At 33.8% G+C, this 11,034-nt stretch overlaps 1 long non-coding RNA gene across 1 annotated transcript; it reads right to left on the bottom strand.

Annotated features, from left to right (window-relative positions):
* Window positions 1–485: 485 nt before the first annotated feature.
* On the bottom strand, window positions 486–1,581 carry LOC130462553 (uncharacterized). The gene is made up of 3 exons (XR_008923046.1): window positions 1,425–1,581; window positions 1,271–1,312; window positions 486–731 (listed from the first exon to the last, which is right to left on the bottom strand). It is a non-coding gene; the product is annotated as an uncharacterized lncRNA (long non-coding RNA).
* Window positions 1,582–11,034: the final 9,453 nt, after the last annotated feature.

Below are 11,034 nucleotides of genomic sequence, written 5' to 3'. Positions count from 1 at the left end.
ATAATCCAATTATTAAGCCGTAAAGTTTTCTCAATTAAGCTTCAGATAGACACTACACAAAAAGGCTCTATTTATGACGGGAAATCCCGTCATTGACCTGTCATAAAAGACCAATAATGACGGGATTACCCGTCACAAGCCCGTCATGAAAGGGGGGGCGTCGTAATTGACTACCCCGTCATGACCCTGTCACAAAAGCTTATTGTGACAGGAAAAAATCCCGTCGCAAAAGCCTATTATGACAGGGGAAAATCCCGTCGCAAAAGGCCGAACACGACGGGCTAACCTCCCGTCGCAAAAATCCAACTATGACAGGCTCACTCCCCGTCGCAAAAGACCATGAGAATGATTCTTATATGCACCTGTTAGTTATTGAATCAATATCAATGATTCATACATATAGTAATACCATCAACAGATCATACAAATACCATCAAGTTCATTTCCAGTTTCACAAAATCCAAATCTACAACAATGACCCATGATTATATAAACAATAAAACCAAAATAACCAATTCTGTCATGATGCCCAAGACATAAACAATAAAACCACAATAACCAATTTTTTCTGATGACTAATTATATAAAAAATCAAACTAAAAGTCTAAAACAGAGCATAGTTAGCCTGTAGAAATGAGGTAGAAATGAGGCACTTTAGCAGAGCAATCAGCAACACCGACTTAACTTGAGAACTAAAGCATATCACTAAGCTTACTCAGCTTTTCTTGAGCCTGCATCAAATACATTGCATGTAAGCATATCACTGAGCTTACTCGCTTTTCTGTATGATATATCCAACTACGAAAAGAAAATGGAAATGCATCTAAAAATCAGAAGAGCTGGCTCAAAAGAGATCATCGAACTTGCCAGAATAATCGCTAGTGAAACAATCAAACACAGTGAACCCACCACATGATTATATCAATAAACACTAAGCCACCATCATATTTAAGCCAAATCAACAATAACCCACCAACAATTGATATTTAATCAACTTATTGTATCAATATTTGCAATCCCAATTAAAAAAACAGCACCCACTTGACTGTCTAGTACTCTATTGACTATATGTTTGAATTAGAAGGCATTCCAAGAGAAGGGGGGAAAAGAACTTGACATAATTCGACTGTATAGTACTCTACTGACTATCTGTTTGAATCAAACATTACATCACTTAGGAGGAGGCCATGTGTGAATATTCTTAACCAATGAATACTAAAGTAGATGTTTATATGAAGAATTCTAGAAACGAACGTACTAGAATACAAACCTGAATTTACAGTTGCAGAAAAAGGAACAGTATCAATCCCACCTGCAACATACATATCCTGGAATCAAAAATCATTTATGTTGTAAGATTTTCCATTATAGACTCAAATTTTTTGGGCCAACTGTTAAAGGAATCAGGACAATGGAAATCATACATGTTGTCTCACTCTAACTCTGAATATAGGTCATGAATGACAGGGGGGGTGTCGTCATTCATGGAATCTTTGTCTCCTTGTTTGGGCGAACTGTTAAAGGAATCACAGTGTTTTCGTGTGTGAATTGACGATGACAAATCTGTGCACACATTGTAAACATGAGATGCTAGAACATTAACCAATAACATACTCGAGCAAGGTGATGCACACAATGTTTGACCACCTGATTTGAACAATACTTCTAAACTAATTTACGGCCATGATTACCAAACAACTAGGCTTAATTTCAGATAAATGACAAAAAACCTTCCAACAACTTTAATTGCAGATTATTAAAGCTAGAATCAACCAAACATCAAAACAATACCTAGTATTTAAAAAAGAAAACCAGCCCCATTTTAAGGACACGTAAGCAACACTATTTTGAAGACAAGTGGCGGACACATAATCATCACCACTTAGAAGACACATGGCCAAGAATACATAATTATTTCTTCATTGAATACATAATAAGTCACCTCAACATTTCATCCTTCCCTTTCCAATTTTAGTTTAACCGTTAAGAACAATTTAATTAGAGATATTGATTAATACATTGGCGGTTATGGTGAATCAAGGACGAGAAACGTTTCAGATGGTTATAATTCTTGGGTAAATGAATTTGACTATTTATAAAACCTAAATGTTTACAATTTTTTTTAGACCTGACATTCCTTCCTGACTTATTTTGCTAAATTTCTTCATTCTGAAGAATTTTACTATTTTTCTACAGGTGGGTGGAAGTTAAAATTATGTTATGAACTTCTAATTCATGCCACCCCATTGTTTTCTGGAAGAATATTTCTTCTAATGAGGTTGATATTAGTTAATGTTACCATTATATTCATTTTTTAGTCTATTTAAATCAACGACGCATCTTCTTTGCATCACGTTGCCTGACTTGCCTCAATCGTCATCATATTTCAAGTTCTTTTACAAACGACTTAAAAAACCGACAAACATTGGTGCATTTTTGTTTTGAAATATGTATGACATCTACTACTACCACACCCCTAACTCTATAAGCATAATTTCGAGTTTTTAAAAAATGGTTTAGTCTTTGATATTTTCCAGAATTTTGACATAATACGTTTGGTTAGCTTGATCAACAACTCTTAATTCTTAGGTCATTTTCCTTTTTGGTACTTTTCTTGGCTATGATGCAAAGGATAGGGTGCGAAACTTCATGTACTTGGCAACTGAAACATAGTTTTTAATCCAACATACAACAATGGTGAATTTCTTAGCATATTGAAGATTTGTGGTTTTCTTTGGTTTAATCTAAAGCATACATATGCTTAGCTTAGTTACTCCGTACTAGGATCTTATTCTCATTTTTTTTAAAACCCCTTGGATAAAAAGATATACTCCTAAACTAAGAATGTATGTGTGGTCTTGTGGGAGCGAGCTCATAATATATTACATAAAAGTAATTCTTCCATCTAATATATCTTGGAAATTTTAGCTTGTCTACGTACTATAAAAATTATTAGTGAAATTTTTTAGTGAAATATTATACATTTATACCTTTATCATTTTGGTATGTCAATTTAAGGATTTTTTGGTATTTACTACCTTAAAAATACACCACTTTTGTATTTACTACCTTATGAAAATTTTATTTTAAATTACTATCTTAAAGTTCCATTTTTTTTGTATTCACTACCATTTTACAGTTTTCTCATTTTAAAATTGAGATATCTCTTTCGTTTCTTAATCATTTTAAGTGATTCAAAGCTCATTCTTCTCATTTATATGTAAGGATTCCATAGGGATCTTACCTTTTAACATTTCGTAAAAGTTTAAACAAATTAAATATTATTTTTAAAAGTTTAAAATATTTATGAATTATCAAACGAATTTTTTTGAAATGACGTTCTCAATGAAATCCCTATAGAAAAAGAAAATAATGAACTTCGAATCACTTTAAACGATTAAGAAACGAAAGAGATAACTTAATTTTAAAATGAGAAAACTATAAAGTGGTAGTAAATAAAAAAAATCTGGAAGTTTAAGGTAGTAATTTAAAATAAAAATTTCATAAGGTAGTAAATACAAAAGTGGTGTATTTTAAAGGTAGTAAATACCAAAATTTCCTCAATTTAATAATTTTTAAAATTTAGTTTCCTAAAATATAGCCCGTGCGTAGAACGGGCCAAAAGCTAGTTATAGAGCAAAAAAAACCACCATTGGAGTGACAAATTCTCACACGAATTCAACTGAAGAGAAAAAAACGACCATAAGAGAGATATTATATACCTGATAATACTCGAATCATCAATTTGGAGAAAACCTAATTAACAAACTTGATAAAGCTCGATTTTGATTCACATAATCTCTAATTTGCAGCTGAATTGGACAAATAAAACTTGAAAAGCTCGATTAAGCTTGAATAAAATCGATTCACATAATATAGTAAAATTTGCAGGTAAATCCGATCAAAGTTGCAAATTCACGGAAAATAAAACAAAATTATTAGTTAAAGTTCTTCTAGTTTATTTAAAGTTACAAGTTAGTATTATGAATGGAATTCTAGACGGGGTCAAGCTAACAAGGTGAAGCTTGAAGATAGGATGCTTCAAGACCAAGTTTTTGGGGCCATACTAGTTCACCAAAATATTACTTATGCTTTTATATATTGGTATATGTATATTATGCATGAATGCATTGTTTTTATGTTTGATTAAGGATTTAGTTCACTACATAATCAAAGCAACATAGAAACAACTAGGACCAAGGAATATTGAGTTTAATGATTGCATTCCAAATAAACACTTATAAAAATCTTCCAACCTAAGATAGTAGGTTTTCGCCAAAGTGAGGTGCTATTTTAGTATTCCTAGATGGTAAGGTATCCCAAAGGAACACGTTGATTGTGGCTACATTTCAAGCAATATTGGTATATATTGTGGCAATGGAAAAAATTATGGCATTAATCTATTAACCAAGAGTAATTTGGATATTACTAGAATTGGTTTTTGCTTATCTAAAATCTTAAAAGACTTAAGACAAGCCAAAGAATGCTTAAAACTTAGAGACTTTGAGGTATTGGATTCGTTTCATTCATTATGGACCATGTTTTTATTGCATGAATGAAATGTTTAATAACTTTAATGATTGCGTGAATGCTTTTATTTCAAGTTATTAAACTATGATAAATGTTTATTCTTTGCTACTTCATTTTGTAGAATTTGAATTATAGTCCATACAAATAATTGTCTTCAATTTTATTGCATTCGGATAATAGAACTGCAATATTTCCTCGGTAGATTGGTAACTAATTTTGAGAGCAATTCCCAAAGAAAAGGAGACTGAGAGCGTATCTTCCACCCTACGTTTTCTTATACGGAGTAGTGATTTTCATGGATGTTTTCAACTAAAAGTTGAATGGTAGACCAATTGGACCTCATATATTCAGAATATAGGTTAGTTTTGGAATAATGAAGTATTGAGTTAAATACTGATGTCTTACCAATGGTTAGCAACCAATTACCTTTTGATTCTATGATGAACTAGAATCATTGGATGTGGTGATTCAAATTGAATAAAAGGAAAGGGAATTTAGCATGACAAAGTAAGGAGAGCAAGCAAAGAGTTAAATCTTTTGGGACTATAAGAAAATGTGCTAGAAAGGATAGGAAACGGGAACAAAAGAAATGAATTCACAATTCTATTTCTACCTTAAAGTTTATGTTAAAGAGAAACGACTTAGCAATTAAAATCCTATGGTATTGGATTACCGCTTGAGGTTCTAACTTTTGTTAAGAACTCAAATTTTAGAAGCTAAGTCTGGTTATTGAACTATAGGTGGGAAATGAATCAAAGTTGTGCTACATTAGCTGTAGGGTCATCTGTTTGTTTTAATGTCCTTTAAAAGGCTGGAACTTAAATGACATTTTGTTCCATTAATCATCATAAACAATTTATGTTTAGACACAGAAAGACTCACATTCAAAGTAAACAAAAACAATCGTTCAGTGTTTATTTGAATGAAATGGTTATTTATGGGTTGAGTCATATGATTAATTAATAAACAAACAATTCTCTTGACCCTTGTGACAGGGTCGAAAAACACAACGGGGCGCCTCTAAAAGAGTATACGGCCCGCATGAATTTTCCCCTCTAGATGTGGCAAGAATATTAAGTAAATAGGAACTAACTGTGGGCGTTAGCCTCTTTTTACTAGTCTGTAGGAGTCGCCATTCAGTTTAAGAAAACTGACAAAACCGGGTTATCGTGATATGCCTGGAGTGCATACATATTTGACTCACAACGGCCATAGGTTCCCTTGTGATCCCTGATGTGGAGATCCCTCAACGTACATCCAGCGGACCAGAGTTTGAGAATTCGGGGGACGTTTACTAATACGGGGAGTGCCCAGCGTTAGCCCACGAGGCGGTCCTTACTAGTTCAATGCGACGACGACGAGACATGCATTATGCTACATTACTGATCTGAGTTGATTTTAATGCACAGATAGTTAACTAAACAACGTCAAAAGAATGATTTAGGTTGATTTAAGGAGCCTAGCAATATCAATTTTGTCCAGAGATTATCTTATTAGGAGTGATTAATAAAAAAAATTATGTGAACATATTTATATGGTGGTGAAGGCAATAAAAAGGTAGATTTTGGGTTACAGTATAGCGTAGGCTATACTGCGGTTTTCAGGAACACTTACCACTTGCCTTAGCAGAGCCTCCTTTTAGCTTTAGAACAACCTTTATACTGACTTTTAGATCCTTATCCTTCCTTTGATTCCGGCAGAGTTTCCTCTTAGATTCCTTGGTTTTGGCTGATGAATTTACTAGAACTTCGGTAGTAATTTGGATGGTTTGAATAGTTGTACGGAAAGAGTTATGCTTAACAAGAGTTAATACGGTAGAACTATTACAAATGCGGGGCGGGACGTCAACAGAATTTTTGTATACCAGAGAGAGAAGAGAGAATTCAAAATATCAGAGGAGTGAAACTTAATTCGTGATTGAAAACGAGGTGCAAAAGGCCTATATTTATAGTGTAGGTAGTCGAAATAAGATTGATACGGATGCGCCAGAAAAAAGTAGCGCTCGCATGGAAAAAAACAGCGCTGCCACTGTGGCGCTAGAAATTTCTAGCGTGCATAAGATAGAATTTGAAGGGTTTGAGTTTCAGTGAAAGTTAAAATGAAGCGCTAGAAAAAAGTGGAGCTGACATGTGAAGCGCTAGAAAATAACAACGCTTCTGATCCAAGCGCTGGAAATTTTCAGCGCAGGCAGATCTGTAGATTTCCAGAAAGTTCGACCTTCATTAGCTCATACGTTCTTAATACAGCCTCGGATTCTTCTAAATAATATCTTGTTAGAAAGATACGGAATCCATCTTTCCAATGCCACCGGTCTCGCATCAATGGGCTTCGTAAAGCTGGAGTTATGTCCCAAAGAGTGGAGGTCGGTCCGTTTTGGCGAAGCCCAAGTAAAAGCCTTATAACTTACTCGTTTTAAATCGGATTTGGGCTTATGATAAGTTTACGGAAAGCTTATTTTAAGGCCTATTCAATCATGTGATGTGAATTATCCAAATCATAATTTATTAGACAGACTTTAACTTCGTACGGACCTATCATTTGCTAAACGGGCTAACAAGCATATTTTAGGCACTCATAAGCATTTTTAAGTAACTTGGGTTAATATTTACATGTATTGTACCCAATAAGTATGAGTTTGAGAAGTGATATTTTTCGAGCTATGTTATTTAAGAGCCTGAAGGTAAGCACTAGAACATTATGGCGCGTACAGGTGTGCTGTAATGCGGACAATCATATTCTATCTTTCTGTCGATGGAACCACATATTAAGCTTATGAATTTGGAGCTTCGACCATGGAATAAACTTATGAATTTTAAGCTCATCCCATGGTACGAGCTTAAAATTTATAAGTCTATACCATGGTCGAAGTTCAAAATTCATAAGTCTGTACAATGCTACAAACTTTAAATTCATAACTCTGTACCATGGTACAAGCTTAAAATGCATAAGTCTGTGAATTTTTTCGGGATAAAAAAGAAAAACTCTTGTGAAGTCGTCGATGTTCCGCCAGTAGACTCGGACATGTAACAATATGCAGTGGCCGGGTTGCCACCCGGAGGTGAAGGCCAAAGGTGGTGGTGGTAAAAAATGTGGTGGGAAGGTGAGAGGTGAAAGAAGGTAAATGAGGAAGGTTTATATAGGAGGGTATATGGATAAATAAATATGGCGATTTGAGAATATGGAACGGTAAATAGTAAGCCCCCTTTTAATTTCATTTCTAGTTTTTCTTAATTGAACTCTAAATCAAGTGATCACCATTACTTAGTTTATGTGTTAAGTGAACCAACTTATAAGTTCTTTAATGTTCAGGCTTTAATTAATGTTTATAGGCTATATTGTTGCATTATATATCCAATTATAATGCGAATCGAAGTAGAGCCCGAAAATGAGTGGGATGATACAATATCGACCCATAACCTTGTCCTCGTTAATTTGGTTCATGACCATTTTGTAGTCATGTTCCTTTGGTTCATGACCATTTTGGGCAATTTCCCAGGAAGGATCTGTGCAATTCACTTGGTTTGCGAGACTAATAATCAAGCACAAAAATATTTAAATAGAAAAATAATATACGAAGATAAAAGTAAATAATCAAATAAGCGAAATTACTAGAAAATAATGATAAGATTTGAGCAAACTCAAAGAGGATTCCTTGAGCAGTTCTGCAAGCGATACTGGGGGCGATACTATCAATTGAGAATAATTGAGAGACTATATTGATATTGGGGTAAATCGTACAAGATTGAGAATTAATTACATAACTTATTTATACTAGGTGTGTTGTATATATCTAGGGTTAGCCGTCATGATCTTTGGAGATATTCTTCTTTTCTTTCTCGTTGCAACTCTATTGAAGGGAAGCTTTGTAATATTCTGATTTGCAAGATATTATGTTTCCTATTGTAGGATTTCCTTCCTTGCTTAGGGGATCGTAATTGATCTTCTTGACTTGCCTGACTGGTTTGATGAGTTGGCTGATTCGTTGCCTAATATATGTCTCATGGCTGCTTTACACATGCTTCGTGGATGCTACGTGGATTGAGTTGCCACGTCACTTAGGCCCAAATCTAGGGCCCAACAATGAGCCTTTTGTGGATATCTGCATAAACAATTTGTCCCTAAACCGTTTAGGCTAAACGTCCTTTTAGAATTCTACATAAAGGTTTATGGATCTCCCATAAAGATCTATTAGCGACTCTCTACTTTGGCTCATTTATAAACAAGTAAAATCCTACATTCCCTTAGTCAAATCAGTCTCTCCAAATAACGTTCTCCTAGAGATATGATAGGTCTGGCGAGGTAGGTGCCTTGAAACTTTAAACCCTTTCAGGAAGACAAAGGTTGGATGCAAAACGAAACCAAATGCAGGAAGTTCACAGCTAGATACTTGTGAAGAGAAACACTACTCAATGCCAAAATCTACCAAACGCTACATGACCCTCAACCCACTATGTACACGGCTACCTTTTCAAACAATCCCAATTTCTATAAATAACATTTTGACTAACTTTACCCACTACTCAAATGTTATGGCCAAATAGGGCTAAAGTATAGTTCTTTTATATACTCCGAATTCAAAACTTGAAAACTGATCCAACTTTTTCCATCATAAGTTCGATATTATGCTTCCGTCTTACTTTCTATTTACATACAGTGAATGTCAAGAACTGAAAGACTACCCAGGCAACATGCAAGCTTGAGCAAATGCAGAGCTATCATACAAATGTAAACACTTAAACTACAAAATTTGAAAGACACGTATTGATAAGCATTCATAACAATGTAAACACTTAAACCAGTCTTTTCTGATGCCCCCTAATTCCGCCCCTATTACCATTGATTTTCCGAGTCAACAGATCATGAATTTCGATGAGCTAATCAGTAATCACCCACCGTTCTTGTATTTCGATGAGCTACTTTGGCTCATTTATTTTGATTAATAATCCATTTAAAATTGCTATATTATCCATCTTTTAACTTAATTAAGTTCCGTATTTGCGTCCATAACATATACGAAGTATTTTAGATTTCATTTTTGGTTCAACGACAAGCAAACTACAGACTTTCACTTTGGGCAAATTATTGACCAAGAAAAGGTCTTATTATCTTATAAAGTCAATTCCCGCTATTCACACGTATGAATTACGTAGGCCCCTCCTTCCTAAGTCTTAATCCGCTGACAAACAATATGAATACAGTTTGTGTTACAATTTTTTATTTTTTTTTCCCCGCGTGGGTTGATATTGGTCTAACTAGCATATATTCGATGAACGTAAAACGAGTGTATATTTTCAAAAATTATATTTTATGAAAAGCAATGTTCCAATAGTTTATAAATATTTTTTAATAATTAAATATTGGTAGATTAATGTTAGCATTTTTTGTAGATATCAAAATACTGAAGAGTTGGCTTATACACGAATATACGGATTAGTAGAGATTTTAAACAATAAAATAAAAATGGTATCAATTTATAACATAATGTTCGGAAAAACACGAATCGGGTTAATGTTTTCTGGTCGGTTTCTGGTTGAATGAAATCAGATCGGGTTTCAACTCGCGGGATATTAACTGTTCAGATTATAGATAATCGAACTAACCCAACGGGTTCAACGATTTAGGTTAGAGAATTAACTACTCGACACAAAACAATCATTTAAAAGTTGGTCATCACCAGCATTTCCCAACCGATTCTCTACAATATTGACCAGAGAAAATTGAACATTTCATACTCCACGTACGGTCATACGCGGGGAGAATCTAACACTAACATTATCCATTTTAATCATACATCATCCTTGAACATAAAATCGGACATTGAATACACCATGTTTGAATATTCCATTTGAAGTTACAATACTATCCATTTTATTAATTAAGTTACGTATTTGGGGACTCCATATATAGAATATTGGAAATTATTAATAGTAATTTAAATCCAAAGTAATAATTTATAATCACGGAATTCAACTTTGAGCAAGTTATGGACCAAGAAAAAGTCAAATAATTTGTGTTAAAAATAGTCATACTCCCTCGGTTCTATATGATGTTTGAGTTCTGAATTTTGACAGTATTTACAATAAAAAAAATATTCTAAACGTAATTACATATAAAAAATCATACTCCTTTTGTTTGAAAAATAATTGTGGATTTGATGGGGATAAAATTTAATTGGAAAGAAACAAGTGATCTATCCAGATATGTAAGAGGATATTATGGGGTAAATGTTGGATAAGTAAGGAAAACTCTAAAATGGACTAATAAAAAAAATTACGAAAAGAGGGCTAACATTAAAAAACAGAGGGAGTATAAAATTTATATTGACAAACACGAAAAAATACAAATTAGATACTCCCTCCGTCCCATATTAGTTGTTACATTTCCTTTTGCACAAAGATTTAGGTGATAAGTGGTTGTTTGGTTATCAATTATTATTTTATTGAAAAAGTAGATGTGATAGGAGTTAGTGGAGTATTTTTTTTAATTGAATGAGAGAGGGTGTGA

The sequence above is a fragment of the Spinacia oleracea genome, chromosome 6, assembly GCF_020520425.1.
Source record: "Spinacia oleracea cultivar Varoflay chromosome 6, BTI_SOV_V1, whole genome shotgun sequence".
Classification (NCBI taxonomy): Eukaryota; Viridiplantae; Streptophyta; class Magnoliopsida; order Caryophyllales; family Amaranthaceae; genus Spinacia; species Spinacia oleracea.
The sequence above is the reverse complement of the archived record's forward strand: the minus strand, read 5'-3'. Positions and strand labels throughout refer to the sequence as shown.